Raw genomic sequence first — 13,697 nt, 5'->3', positions numbered from 1 at the left:
AAGCATCTGATGATCCCCCTTTTCTGTTCAGGAGCTGTGATCCTGTCCACCACTAAAACCATCTTTCCAAGCGGCCTCCGTGTTTCCAGTGTCTTTTCCCCCATCCACTTGGAGCTGAACCCAGATGGACGTTTTCCTTCCAACAGAAGGAAGGCTGCACGATTTGAAAACCGACGAGAGCGAGAAAGTCCTTGGGCTCCTTTGATTTAAAAATATCCGCCGAGTTATTTCATAAAGCTGGGAAATGCCTGGGGGGAAGCTATAAAAACGCAATCAACAGGAACTCAATATCCAATGCCCAGAAAGGCCTTTGCAAAATCACTTCCTGTCTTCTGGATTAAACTTGGGAGTTTTGGCCCTGCATAATCTCAAGAGCCCAGTTAGGACAAAGGGAGGAAATTCTATTTCTTTTCACCTCTGTCAATCAACAGTCTAAGTACCAAGGAAAGAACAGACATTTTCTCTGGGAGGTGAAAGTCCTGCCTGATAAGGAAACAACTCAAAATATTTTAGTCGATGGGACCGGCTCAGACTGAGTCCTTGATTTACGACAGTTCGTTTAGTTACCTTTCGGAGTGACAACGGTGTTCTGGCTTTCTTAGAAAGCAAGAAGCAAAGTCTTGGTCCCTGCAAAACCCTCTTTTATTTACACGACTGTGAATTCCTTCCGCTCACAGTCAGCAAAGCTTAGCAAACAGTCTTTCCGAGGAGTGTTTATCCACACGCACCTTATCTCGTTTGGAGAGCTGCCAGATAACTAGTTTCCAAATGCAGGGCAAGGCAAAACTTGGCACAGAGTCTCTTATAGTCACAAACATAATTTTCCACTCTTGAAACGATCAAAGGAACGAATTGTTTCCTGCAAAAAGCCCCCTCCCCATTCACTCCTCTTTTGTTTCCTACGGGAGGGGCCAATCACCTCCAAGGTGTGGCTTTACTCTTAAGTCAACCCTACTTTCTTAGTTGTTCTTGTCTTCTGGCAGCTCTGCGCATGCTCACAGTGGGAACAGGCTCCAGCTGTTCTTCTGCCTCACTGCTGTCTAACTCCCTCTCTGCCTCCGACACAGAGCCCTTGTCTGAGCCTTCCCCGGACTCCAGGTCTGGCCCATGTTCCTTCCCAACCTCCTCACTGTCTGTCTGTCTGTCTGTCTGTCTGTCTGTCTGTCTGTCTGTCTGTCTGTCTGTCTTCCATCCATCTATCTCTATATCTATCTATATTTATCTATGAAGCTCCCGCAACTTCTGAAGGCAACTCCTGTTCCATGGGTTGATTGCTCTCACTGTCAGAAAGTTCCTCCTTATTTCTAGGTTGAATCTCTCCTTGATCAGTTTCCATCCATTGCTCCTTGTCTGGCCTTCAGGTGCTTTGGGAAACAGCTTGACACCCCCCCCCCTCCTCCTCTCTGTGGCAGCCCCTCAAATATTGGAAGACTGCTATCCTGTCTCCCCTGGCCCTTTTTTTCACTAGACTAGCCATTCCCAGTTCCTGCAATTGTTCATGATAAGTTTTGGTGCACCATGGAAGAATACCCATACTGCCCTCTCCATTTCATCTTTCCCGAGCTTTGAACACCAAGAGAGTGGGCGACCTCTTTGTCTGAAATGATATAAGGTCTCTTCCTTGAGCAGGGGGTTGGACTAGATGGCCTCCAAGCTCCCTTCCAGCTCTGTTATTCACTTCTGTGCTTTCAATCCAGGGGTGGGTTCCTGCCAGTTCTAACCTCTTCTATAGAAGAGGTTCCACAAATCTACAGTGCCGTTTAGAACCGGTTCCAGCTCCCTCCCCTCTGCCCATCCGCACATCATCAAGATGAAGAGCGAGAGGAGGAATTCTGGCAGTTGAAGTCCACAAGTCTTAAAGCTGTCAAGTTTGAACACCCCTGGGGTTTTTTTTTTCCTAAAGGGTTAGGGGTGCAAGAGTCTAGTGTAACTTGACAGCTTTAAGACTTGCGTGCTTCAAATGCCAGAGTTCCTGAGCCAACATTTTGGTTGCTAAGCAAGAGCGTTGTTAAGTGAGTTTCATCACATTTTACAAGTTGGCCACTCCCACCCAGTCACATGGCTGGCAAGCCACTCCCACCCAGTCACATGGCCGGCAAGCCACTCCCACCAGGTCACATGGCCGGCAAGCCACTCCCACCAGATCACATGGCCGGCAAGCCACTCCCACCCGGTCAAATGGCTGGCAAGCCACTCCCACCCGGTCACATGACTGGCAAGCCATTCCCACTCAGTCACATGGCCGGCAAGCCACTCCCACCAGGTCACATGGCCGGCAAGCCACTCCCACTTAGTCACATGGCTGGCAAGCCACTACCACCCCGGTCACATGGCCAGCAAGCCACTCCCACAAAGCAGGCCACACCTACAGAAGATGTTCTAAAAGAATTTGAAAACCCACCACTGTTTCAATCCCTCTCAATTCTCAGGAATTCTACGGATCCAGGTAGTTTTTTGTTTCCATATCCATCAAGCCGTCTAAAGACTTATGACTCCAAGGAGTCTGTGGGGATTGCAACATGTGCAGACAAGATCAGGTTATTGAGTCATAAGGCAAGTGAGCAGGCATGCTTCATCAATCAACAGCAACAATAACCCAACACCCTACATACAACATCCATGTGGTCGTCTTGACAACAGTAAGGAAGAGGTTGGGCATCTCCATGAGTTCGGCTCCTTCTGTTTACACGTGGCACGACAAAACCGCGCTCGTCAAAATAGCGGTGATAAAACCGTGTCGCTAAAGCCGCGACATCATCACCGCGTGTTATCACCGCCGCGACAACAGCGCGGCGACAGAAGGGCGCTTTAAAACAGCGCTGCAGCAGAAAGCCGATTTAGATTAAGGTAAGGGTTAGGATTAGGTTTAGGGGTTTGCTTTAGGGTTAGGTTTAGGGTTAGGGTTAGGTTTAGGGTGCTGAGTGCTTCGGAAGGCGCGAATTTGCCCTCCGCGATTATGTCATCACGGTAGGGTCGCATTTTTCCTTAGCCGTTCGAACGGCGCGGATTTGCCCTCCACACTTATGTCGGCGCGGATAAGGGCTTCGCGGTTTTGTGGTGGAACCCTGTTTACATCGTCCTCTAGTCCTCTGGCCTGGTGCTCTGGCCATCTTTATGCCCAACGTTAGCCAGGTCCAACTCTCATCGCTTTCCCAGGTGTGCCCAACGGTGCTTGGTGAAAAGGCAAATGGAGTTTGGTTTTTTCTCTTTGGAGATCTTCTTCCCTGCTGAAACATCTTGGATAGGAACCGAAGTGGGTTCCTACCGGTTCGGAACAGTTTGGCTGAAGTGGTAGTGGTATGCAGGGCTGGGTCGCAGAACCGGTAGTGAACCTCTGGCTGGCCACGCCCCTGAACTGGTCCGCCCATTTGAACGCTCGCCGTGCCTCACTTTTGGCACATGCATCCACAACCTCTTTCTGCCTACACACACAGGTAAGCATTGCAGTAGATGAAGTAGGTAGATCTTTGTTATGTAGAATAGACTGGATGTTTTTAAGATGTGGGAGAAACAATTTGCCTGAAGGGGTGTAGGGTTTCCTGCCTAAGCAGGGGGTTGGAATAGAAGACCTCCAAGGTCCCTTCCAACTCTGTCCCTGTTGCATTTCTTAAAGAAATTGACTCCATTTAGTCCCTGGCCTTCTTTACAACGGTGTCTTCCTCTCTGCAGCCGACTCTTGCGAAGATTGAAATTATCTACGGGAAGATCTGAGTCCCATCAACAGGCCTTTCAACGGCTTCCAAGGAATCTGAGGAGGTGAACGTCCCCACCCAAAAATTGTCACTCGCAATGACAACTCTGATTGGCTACTGGGGCATCTTGCCCACATGCAAAGTTTATAGCCAGGCAGTTCAATTGCTTTTGTGAACCGGAATAGTAGCTTTCTACATCTCCACTCAGCATGGGGATAAAATCATCATCTTTTTACTCTACGTGATGGGGACAGATCATGGGAAGTCAGAAGAATCTTAACACTGAACTGCAAGTTTTGTTATTAAAGATGCCTGATAATAAACGTGGTCTGAAAGAGATTCCTAACGGTGCCCAGGCGTTATCCAGCCCCAAAGCGTGTTGTAATCTCATCTCGTAACAAATATCCTGTTTCCTCGCAGGAGTAAGTTGGCTTTTGTAGAGCCTCGTAACTTGAGGAGCTGCGTCTCCAAGTAACCCAGCAACCAGAAGACAAGGACAGGTCCCAGGTGCCACTGAAAGGCCAAAGGAGAAGGTGAGCCGTCTTAAGAAGCTTCAGGGCCTTGCTGGTGCTTTGCCGATGGAGAACCAGGAACAGACAAAGAAGATCAAGATGCATAAAACAGAAATAAAATGTTATAAAACGAAGAAAGAAAAAGCAAGCTCATCTCTAATCTTTTTTCGTTATTGGAAGGATCCAGGAGGTCGGGATAAAAGAATAACAGGAGAGACCTTGCTTGCCTTCAAACGTTGTACGTGCTCCATTCCCGGAGCTTTTTAAGAAGGGATTGGAGAGCCACTTGTCTGAAATGGTATAGGATCTCCTGCTTGAGCAGGGGGCTCTGCTAGAAGACCTCCAAGGTCCCTTCCAGCTCTGTTATTCTGTTAAATTGAGGTCACTGAATCGTATACATGTCTAACTCCAAATTGGACTTGCTGTCTAGCTGGCAGTTAAATCCCTCCCCTTCTACCCAGGAGAACCAGTATAGGATTTCATTTGACGGAAGTGGCCTTTTCAGAAAAAAGGCAGGTGGAGGGGGGGAAGAGAGAGTGTGGGCAGGAGGGAGGGAGAGAGAGAGAGACAGAGAGAAACATATCGAGACAGAGAGAGACAGAGAAAGACAGAGAGAAAGAGACACAGACAGACAGAGACAGTGAGAGAAAGAGAGACAGAGAAAGAGAGAAAGAGAGACAGAGAGAGAGACAGAGAAAGACAGAGAAAGACAGAGAGAGAGACAGACAGAGAGAGAGAGACAGAGAGAGAGAGAAAGAGAGACAGAGAGAGACAGAGACAGAGAGAGACAGAGAAAGACAGAGAGAAAGACAGAGAGAGAGAGAGAGACAGAGAGAGAGAGAAAGAGAGACAGAGAGAGACAGAGACAGAGAGAGACAGAGAAAGACAGAGAGAAAGACAGAGAGAGAGAGAGAGAGAGAGAGAGAGAGAGAGAGTTAATCACTGAAGGAAACAAGCTAGTTTAGAATTGAAAGCTGATTGTCTACTTTCTCTTCTCGAGGACTACAATTTTGCAAATCAATGACTCCATGGATCAAAGGTTCGATGCCTGGTTGTTGAGGTCTTTATGGGTTTTCTGCATAATCTTGAACCTGCTTTACCTTCCCATCGGTCTGATCTGCAGTGTTAGAAAAGCTTATCTTCTCCACAACTGGATGGATGCCTCAACCAACCCCATGATGGCCTCCAACATCGACCTGGCCTTTCCTTTGCCCTCAGGGAAACAGGTTCTGACAGCCTTCTCCTTGAGTGTCTTCCTCTGGACGTTCCTCATCGTCTCTGGGATTTCCCTTGTTGCCAAGGAACCACATCGCACGTGTGAAGAGGCAGAGATCCTTCAAGGAGTTACGGGAAGATGGGCGGTCACTGGGAAAAGGTCCTCTCATCCCCTATCCCTCTTTGCCTGCCAACGAAGAATAACGTACTATGAGGTAATGTTGCTTTGTTCCCTGCGTGGACGGTGGGAGTTTCTGCACCAGAGACAAATCCCTTGTGTGTCCGATCACACATGGCCAATAAAGAATTAACTTCTCTTTTTTCCTCTCCTCTACCCTTCGCTTCTCACTCCTTCTCTTCTCTTCCTGCCTCTACTCAACTCTACCCTACCCTCCCCTTACTCTATTCTGTTCTGTATTCCATTCCATTCTAATCTATTCTATTTTCTATTCTATTCCATATTTTCTATTCTATTCTATTCTGTTCCGTTCTGCATTCCATTCCATTCTATTTCCTATTTTCTATTCTATTCCATATTTTCTATTCTTTTCTGTTGTTCTGTTCTGCATTCCATTCCATTCTATTTCCTATTTTCTATTCTATTCCATATTTTCTATTCTTTTCTGTTGTTCCGTTCTGCATTCCATTCCATTCCATTTCCTATTTTCTATTCTATTCCATATTTTCTATTCTATTCTGTTGTTCTGTTCTGCATTCCATTCCATTCTATTCTATTCCATATTTTCTATTCTATTCTCTATTCTGTTCTGCATTCCATTCCATTCTATTCTATTCCATATTTTCTATTCTCTATTCTGTTCTGCATTCCATTCCATTCTATTCTATTCCATATTTTCTATTCTCTATTCTGTTCTGCATTCCATTCCATTCTATTCTATTTCATATTTTCTATTCTATCCTTTCTATTTTATTTCATATTTTCTATTCCGTTCTGTTGTATTCTATTCTTCCTTCCAATATCTATTCTATCCTGTCCTGTCAGCTTATTACAACATCTCACTGACAATTGCCTAACAACTCAGAATGGTATCTCTGCAAATACCATCAACATATATATTTTTTTAAACTGGGAGTATAAACACCATTATTTTTATATGCGTTGCAGCATAGAGCAGATTTACGGCTTCAAAACATCTGAAGTATTTGCCACTCCTTCCTTCAACACAATAGTTAAGAGTGGTTGATCTTCCTGGGAGAGAAAATATACCAGTTGGGGTGATATGATGTTGGGTTAGAACTGGGACCGGAATCATCCCTTTTCCTGCCTTTGAAGCTTGAGAAATGAGTTTAAACTGCAGGAACTCCAAGATGTCCAATCACGATTGAGGCCAGAATTTTCTCTTCAAATCTGCATTGGTTTATCAAACTGTAATATATATATATATATAAAATAATGGGAAAATAGGGAGGGGGGAGAGGAAAAAGCGCCAAGGTTTTGAACGATAGCCTTACTGCCTCTTATACGGTGCATGTGATTATTGTTGTTTAGATCACTCTGGCTTTGTCAAAATGGTTAGAACATAGTATTTCCACTAATGTTCACGAAGGGATACGGTTGACAGAGAAAGGACTTCAGTTGACTGTGGTGGCCCACGGCGAGGCGTGTGAGATTCCATCCGCAAGGGCAGAGGTTACACTCCGGGGTCAAGATTTCATTTGCGTCCATGCAAAGAACATGTAAGTTGCCTTGACACATCGGGACGGTGCATTTCGATCGTCTTGATGTGGGTCTGTTTTCAAATACCTACAGGATTGACTTGAAAATTGCTTTTTTTCAGGAGGCAACTCTACTTTCTTGTTGTTGTTTTTTCTTTTGGAGACGTTTCGCTTCTCGTCCCAGAAGCTTCTTCAGCTCTGACTGGATGGTGGAAGAATAGAAGAATTTATATTCCTTGCAGACAGCTGGTCATTTGCATCCTTTTAGAGAGTCATTGAGGCCACCTGGAGGTTTCTTTCTTTCTCTTTGAAGACATTTTGCTTCTCATCCCAGAAGCTTCTTCAGCTCTGGCTGGATGGTGGGGAATGGAAGGATTTATACTCCTTGCAGACAGCTGGTCATTTGCATCCTTTTACAGGGTCATTGAGGCCACCTGGAGGTTTCTTTCTTTCTCTTTGAAGACATTTTGCTTCTCATCCAAGAAGCTTCTTCAGCTCTGGCTGGACGGTGGGAGAATGGAAGGATTTATACTCCTTGGAGACAGCTGGTCATTTGCATCCTTTTAGGGAGTCATTGAGGCCACTTGGAGGTTTCTTTCTTTCTCTTTGAAGACATTTTGCTTCTCATCCAAGAAGCTTCTTCAGCTCTGACTGGATGGTGGGGAACGGAAGGATTTATATTCCTTGCAGACAGCTAGACGTTTGCATCCTTTTAGAGGGTCGTTGAGGCCACTTGGAGGTTTTATCTGTGTCTTCGGGGTCACCTGAGTGGTGCAAATGGTTCCTGTAGTCTGCAATTTTTTCCCCTCTGGAAATCCATTCCTTCTCCCACAACCATTCTAAGGGTGTTCATCCCAAATTGCATAGCTAAAAGTCTGTAGAGATTCTCCGTCATCCAGGTCATGGTTGTCCCAAAGGTGCTTTTTCAGGAGGCAACTGGACTTTCTTTTTCTTCTCTTTTCGCTTCTCATCCAAGAATGACCAGTTCTCTGCAAGGACTATAAATCCTTCCATTCCCCACCATCCAGTCAGAGCTGAAGAAGCTTCTGGGATGAGAAGTGAACATACTCCACAATAGTTATGTACTATCCATTTTAAAAGAAATGTTTTAAGACAATTTTCAACCAATTGTTCTTTGTTAACCTAACCTTCAGAGGTGGCTTGTTGATCAGAAGGCCAGCAGTTCAGCGGTTCGAATCCCTAGTGCCACATAATGGAGCGAGCTCCCGTTCTTTGTCCCAGCTTCTGCCAACCTAGCAGTTCAAAAGCACATTAAAAATGCGAGTAGAAAAATAGGAACCACCTTTGGTGTGAAGGGAACAGCGTTCCGTGCGCCTTCGGGTTTTAGTCATGCCAGTCACATGACCATGGAGACGTCTTCGGACAGCGCTGGCTCTTCAGCTTTGAAATGGAGAAGAGAAATGCCCCCGGGAGACGGGAATGATTAGCACATTTGTGCAGGGGGAACCTTTACCTTTAACCTAACCTCTTTAACCTAACCTAAGAGCCATTTTTAAAATTATACCTTAGAAGCTTTTTCATAGATAAGTTTGTGACAAATATATACTGACTTTTTGTGTGTGTGTGTGTGTGTGTATTGTGTCACAACTCCTGGTATGCCCAAATATGGGAGGGAGCATACTGCTTCCCTTTTCTGTCTTTCGGCTCACCCTAGGAGCCATCCAGGCAGAAAGCCATTTTTTTATGTTGCCTTTGTTGCACAAATGCAACATATAGATAGATAGATAGATAGATAGATAGATAGATAGATAGATAGATAGATAGATAGATAGATAGATAGATATGATCTAGAAAATGTTAAATTATAATTCCATGTTTTAAAAGGTGGTCCGTCTTTTAACAGTATTTGTTTTGGGGATTTCAGTATTTGTTCTGGAGGTTGGTATGCCAAACACCTTTCCATCACCTTCGCTGAGATCGTACTTCAAACAGACAATACTCCGGAAATTAAAGAACGACTCAATCTGATTTGCACCATGGCAGAATATCTCCACTTGGATCCTTCCTCACTCGCGCTCATCTCAGTCGGAGATTCCCTAAATAAATATTTTCGGATGCTAACCGTATTGGCTGAAGGTCTCAGATACATCAACTCCACGAAAAGGCATCATGTTGGACTCTGTTGGCCAGTTGGCTACGGGGTGTTTGCGATGCTGCCTGAATTGGTGCGAGTTCTGAGGCACAATGTTGAGTCCGACAATCTCTCGCGGCTCCTGGGCTATGAAATTGTCGGCTGGAGAGTCCTTAAACAAGGCTATGAAAAAAGGAACCGCAAGAAGATTTGGCAGAAGAGAAAAATGGCCACCCCAAAACCTACGTGGAGACCAAGCCAAACGGAGAATTCCACCGTTTTGATAGCTGCTGTGCCAGAGACAAAATCTGAAGCAAGTTCATCACTTGTCAATAAAACCACTTTCTCTGTTATCCATCCTTACGCGGACCTCAGTACACAACCTGTAATGGTCAATGTGGATTTGGATAGCCTTCAGGTCTCCAAATCTACCTTGTTTCATTACCTCTCTTCTGAACTTTCACCTTCCTTGATGCTAAGCTCCACAGAATTTGAGGAGAAAGGGACTTTTGAAACCCCACCAATATCAGAGCACCTACTGTATGGACCCTCACTAGATACTGCAACACAAGGGGATTTCCCCACGACTCAAAAATCTGAGAAGTATAATTCCACGTTCTATTACTTCAGCTTGTTCTTGCCTATGACCAAAAATCATTTCTCCAACTCTGTTGACCATCCAAGGGACATTTTACCAGAAGAAATGCCTTCTACCCCATCATCTCCAGAACCTCTCTCAGGAGAATTAAGAAATCTAAGTGACCATAGCCCGTTCATGCATCGAACGATGTCTGGATTTAAATTTGGAGAGATCATTTCTATAATCGAACTTTCTCGGCCTTCCACGGCGACCTTAGCATATTTAAGGACATCATGGTCATCTTCTCAAATGTCATTCTCTAGTGATGCAATCTCTCTGATTTTCCTACATGATAGCAATTGGAATCCAAAATTACTTAATGTCGATAGTTCTGTGTCAGATACTTTTATGACATTAGCACCAATAAAGCAGACGGACCTTTCCAAATGGATCAAAAGCTCCATCTTGACCAACATCCCGTCCATATTTGATGCTCTCGTTACAGATTTTCACCCCAAATTTAGTTCTCTACCCAATGCATGCCCATCAACTCAATTGTATTACTGGGATAATGTTCCAACTTCATCAAAACGTTCCACAGATAGGTTGAACAACAACACTTTATTCTCCAGTAAAACTCTACTAACATTTAGCCTCCTGACTAAAACAATTAGCAACCCCGTGCTTTTCCCTTCTTTCTCATCAGTTTCAGTGGAATTGACATTATTGTTTGGATCTGGTAATATATTCCCTATAGAAAAATTGCCCAACAGAAGACAGGTTAGCTCAGATGGAATGAACCCCGGTGAATCTTTTGCAACTATTCCATTGACCTACAGATTTGTTACAACAGGAAACAGTGTCTTAGTAGTTACGAAAACTGAAATGGACACCACCCTTCGGATAAAAGGAACAACTCTGTTTTATATCACAACATCCAGTGCTGTTATCTTAAGCAGCGGATTCCTTCGTCAAGGAGAGAGATCTCATAGAAAAAGCCAGGCACTGGAATGGCTCTCTTGCGGATCTTTATGGATTACTCCCCCTCTAGAACTTGCTCATACCTCCAGTTTTCATTTTTCTACAAATCAGTGTGACTCTATCCGCAATTTAGTTCGAACGCCAGTGATAGAATCCGATGCTTTGCCACTGGATACCAACGATTTAAGTTTGGAAAGCTCGTTTGGAATGAAAACGAATGTCCAAATTACAAAGGATGTTGTCTCAAAATCGAAAGAAGTGGTCATTGTTTTCAGCCACATAGGAGTATCTGTGGAGAATGGACTTCATGCCACTACTCCGTACCAGAAAACACAAGGTAAGTTGTGGTGTTAATTACTTCAGGTAGCCCTTGATTTATGACAATTGAACCCAAGGTTTATGTTGTTGAGCAAGACACCCCATCTTACAATCTTGTTGTTAAGTGAACCACTGCGGCTGTTGAATTGGTCACACGGTTGTTAAGTGAATCTGGCTTCTCCGTTGAGTTTGCTAGTCAGGTCACAAAAGGGGGGGATCACGTGATACACACACCCCGGGACGCCACGACCGTCATCAATCTGAGTCTGTTGCCAAGCATCCGATTGTAAATCATACGATCGCAGGGATGCTACGACGGTCCAAAGTGTGAAAAATGGTCATAAGTACCATTATAACTTTGAACGGGGAAGAACTACCTGTGTTCATTTTTAGTACAGGTGGTGCCTCCAGGAACTAAGTAACGAGTCTACCGAGGTACCACTGGAATACAAAACTATTCAGGAAGCGTGTTGGAACTCTTAAAGTCCGATCCATAGCTTGGAAATAAGGAGCCTTCAATATCAAACGGTGGTCCACCTCTTTCTAACCAAGTCAACTAGGGGCGGCTAGAAAGACCCCAGAGACACAAGTTGCCTTCTTCATCATCATTGGATAGGGTGCTTCTCCCAAAGGGGCTTTTTCAAGAGACAACTGGACTTCCTGGTTTTCTGGACTCTTCGGCTTTCAGAGTGGAAGAAGCTTCTTGGATGAGGAGACGTCTTCAAAGAAATACCAGAAAGTCCAGTTGCCTCTTGAAAAAAGCACCTTTAGGACAACCATGACCTGGATGATGGAGAATCTTCGTAGACTTGGTTCTTTACCGTTCTCTTCTATGATTTTGTTTTTATTCAGGTCAGCCAAACACTCCTCCCAGAGTCATTCACGCCATTAAGTGGATCGCAGCCACGGTCGGGCACGAGTTCTCGTTTTTAATACCGCCAGAAACATTTCATGACCAAGAAGACGGGGATTCAACTCAGCTGACCCTCGGAATGAACCACGTCGACTGCTCCCCGACAGATCTGGAAAGCTGGTTACAATTTAACACCAGGGATCGAAGTATGTATGGTTATCCGCTTGCTGCTGATTTCCAGTATTCCCCTCAAGAGTTTGTACTCTTTGCCACAGACTCGGGAGGATTAAAGACCGAAGATAAATTCGTCGTACAAATATTCAAACCAGCTATTATCCCGTGCCACGTTTATACGGTCATCGCGACAAATAGCTACCACTCGTTCCTGAAAAACAGAACAAGGATTCACTTCTTTTTCAAGAAACTTTCCGATTATTTGTTGGCGGAGAGCCCTGCGGATGTGGTTCTGCTTCATCTCAAAACTGGGTCCGCCGTATTCACGTGGTACAACAAATCGTTGTGCCCAAAGACTGAGAAATGTGCAAGAGATGACGTCCAGCATGTGCTCACCAAACTAGGAAGGCCCGGGGAAGACGTCCATCCAGATTTCGCGGAAGCCATGTTGCCAGAATTCAAAATCGAACAGATCGGAGAAGTGGCGTATGCTGGGATTTGCTCGTCCACGACAAAACCAACGAACGAGTCTGAAGTGTTCAACAGGACTGTCACTGGATTTAACGGCGGCAACTGTTGGATAACAAACGCTCTCACGGCCTTGTTAATTGCTGTATGTTCCACAACTTTGGTGTTCCTAATTGTTGTCCATTGTCAGAAGTATCACAAGAAAACGTTTCAACCACTGTGTTCACTTTCCTGTGGCCACATCGACTTCAAGATGGACACGCCGACTTCGCGCCAATCTCCTCCATTGGAACAGGATGTTCCTCCATTAACTCGGTTACCGTTACCCGTGTCAATGGTTTTCCAACAGCGTTCCTTCAGGCCGCATCGAGCTCTGGTGATCACAAGGCTTCCATCCCCTCCCAAATATAGACTTCCGCCATTGTATGGAAGACAGGATCCCGGATGACCCTACTCACTAGTTCCAATGCATGTCTATTCTCATTTATTTATTAAACTTATATGCTGCTCTGTCTCGTGATCCAAAGCAAGTCTATATAAAAGTCTATCTGGAATCTGTACTTCATTTCTTCTTTTTATACCTTCTAGCCCAGGGGTGTCAAACTCAATTTCGTTGAGGGCCGCATTGGGGGTTTGGTTGACTCCGGGGGAGGGGAGAGGGATGACTGGGTGGGCGTGGCCAGCTTGACACCACTCCCCAAAGTGCTGGCATGCTTCCTCTTCGCATTGTGTAGACTGAGCCGAAGCGATCCTGGTGTCACCTTGGCTTTCTAGAAAGAATGTTGTTATGGCTAGATATCATCTAACTCCATACAATCCCCTCTCCCATTTTCCCACCATAGAAAATGCACAGCACAATAATAGAAAGTATGGCAGGACAAAAACCCAAAATAAAAGATGGCTGCAGGCCTTATATTTTCTAAGGCATCCCCAGGGGCCGGATCCAACCACATCATGGGCCGGATCCAGCCCACGGGCCTTGTGTTCGTCACCCCTGTTCTAGCCGTAAACAAAGGCATAGGGTTTTTTTTTTCCTGCAAAAAGTTCCCATAATTAATTAGACGTTTGGATATATTATTCAAAATGTCGTAATAAAAATTGTATAGCTAACCAAGAACCTTAGCCAGAAACTTTC

The sequence above is a fragment of the Thamnophis elegans genome, chromosome 7 (genome assembly GCF_009769535.1).
Source record: "Thamnophis elegans isolate rThaEle1 chromosome 7, rThaEle1.pri, whole genome shotgun sequence".
NCBI classification, from domain to species: Eukaryota; Metazoa; Chordata; class Lepidosauria; order Squamata; family Colubridae; genus Thamnophis; species Thamnophis elegans.
This window is presented reverse-complemented; position numbering follows the sequence as displayed.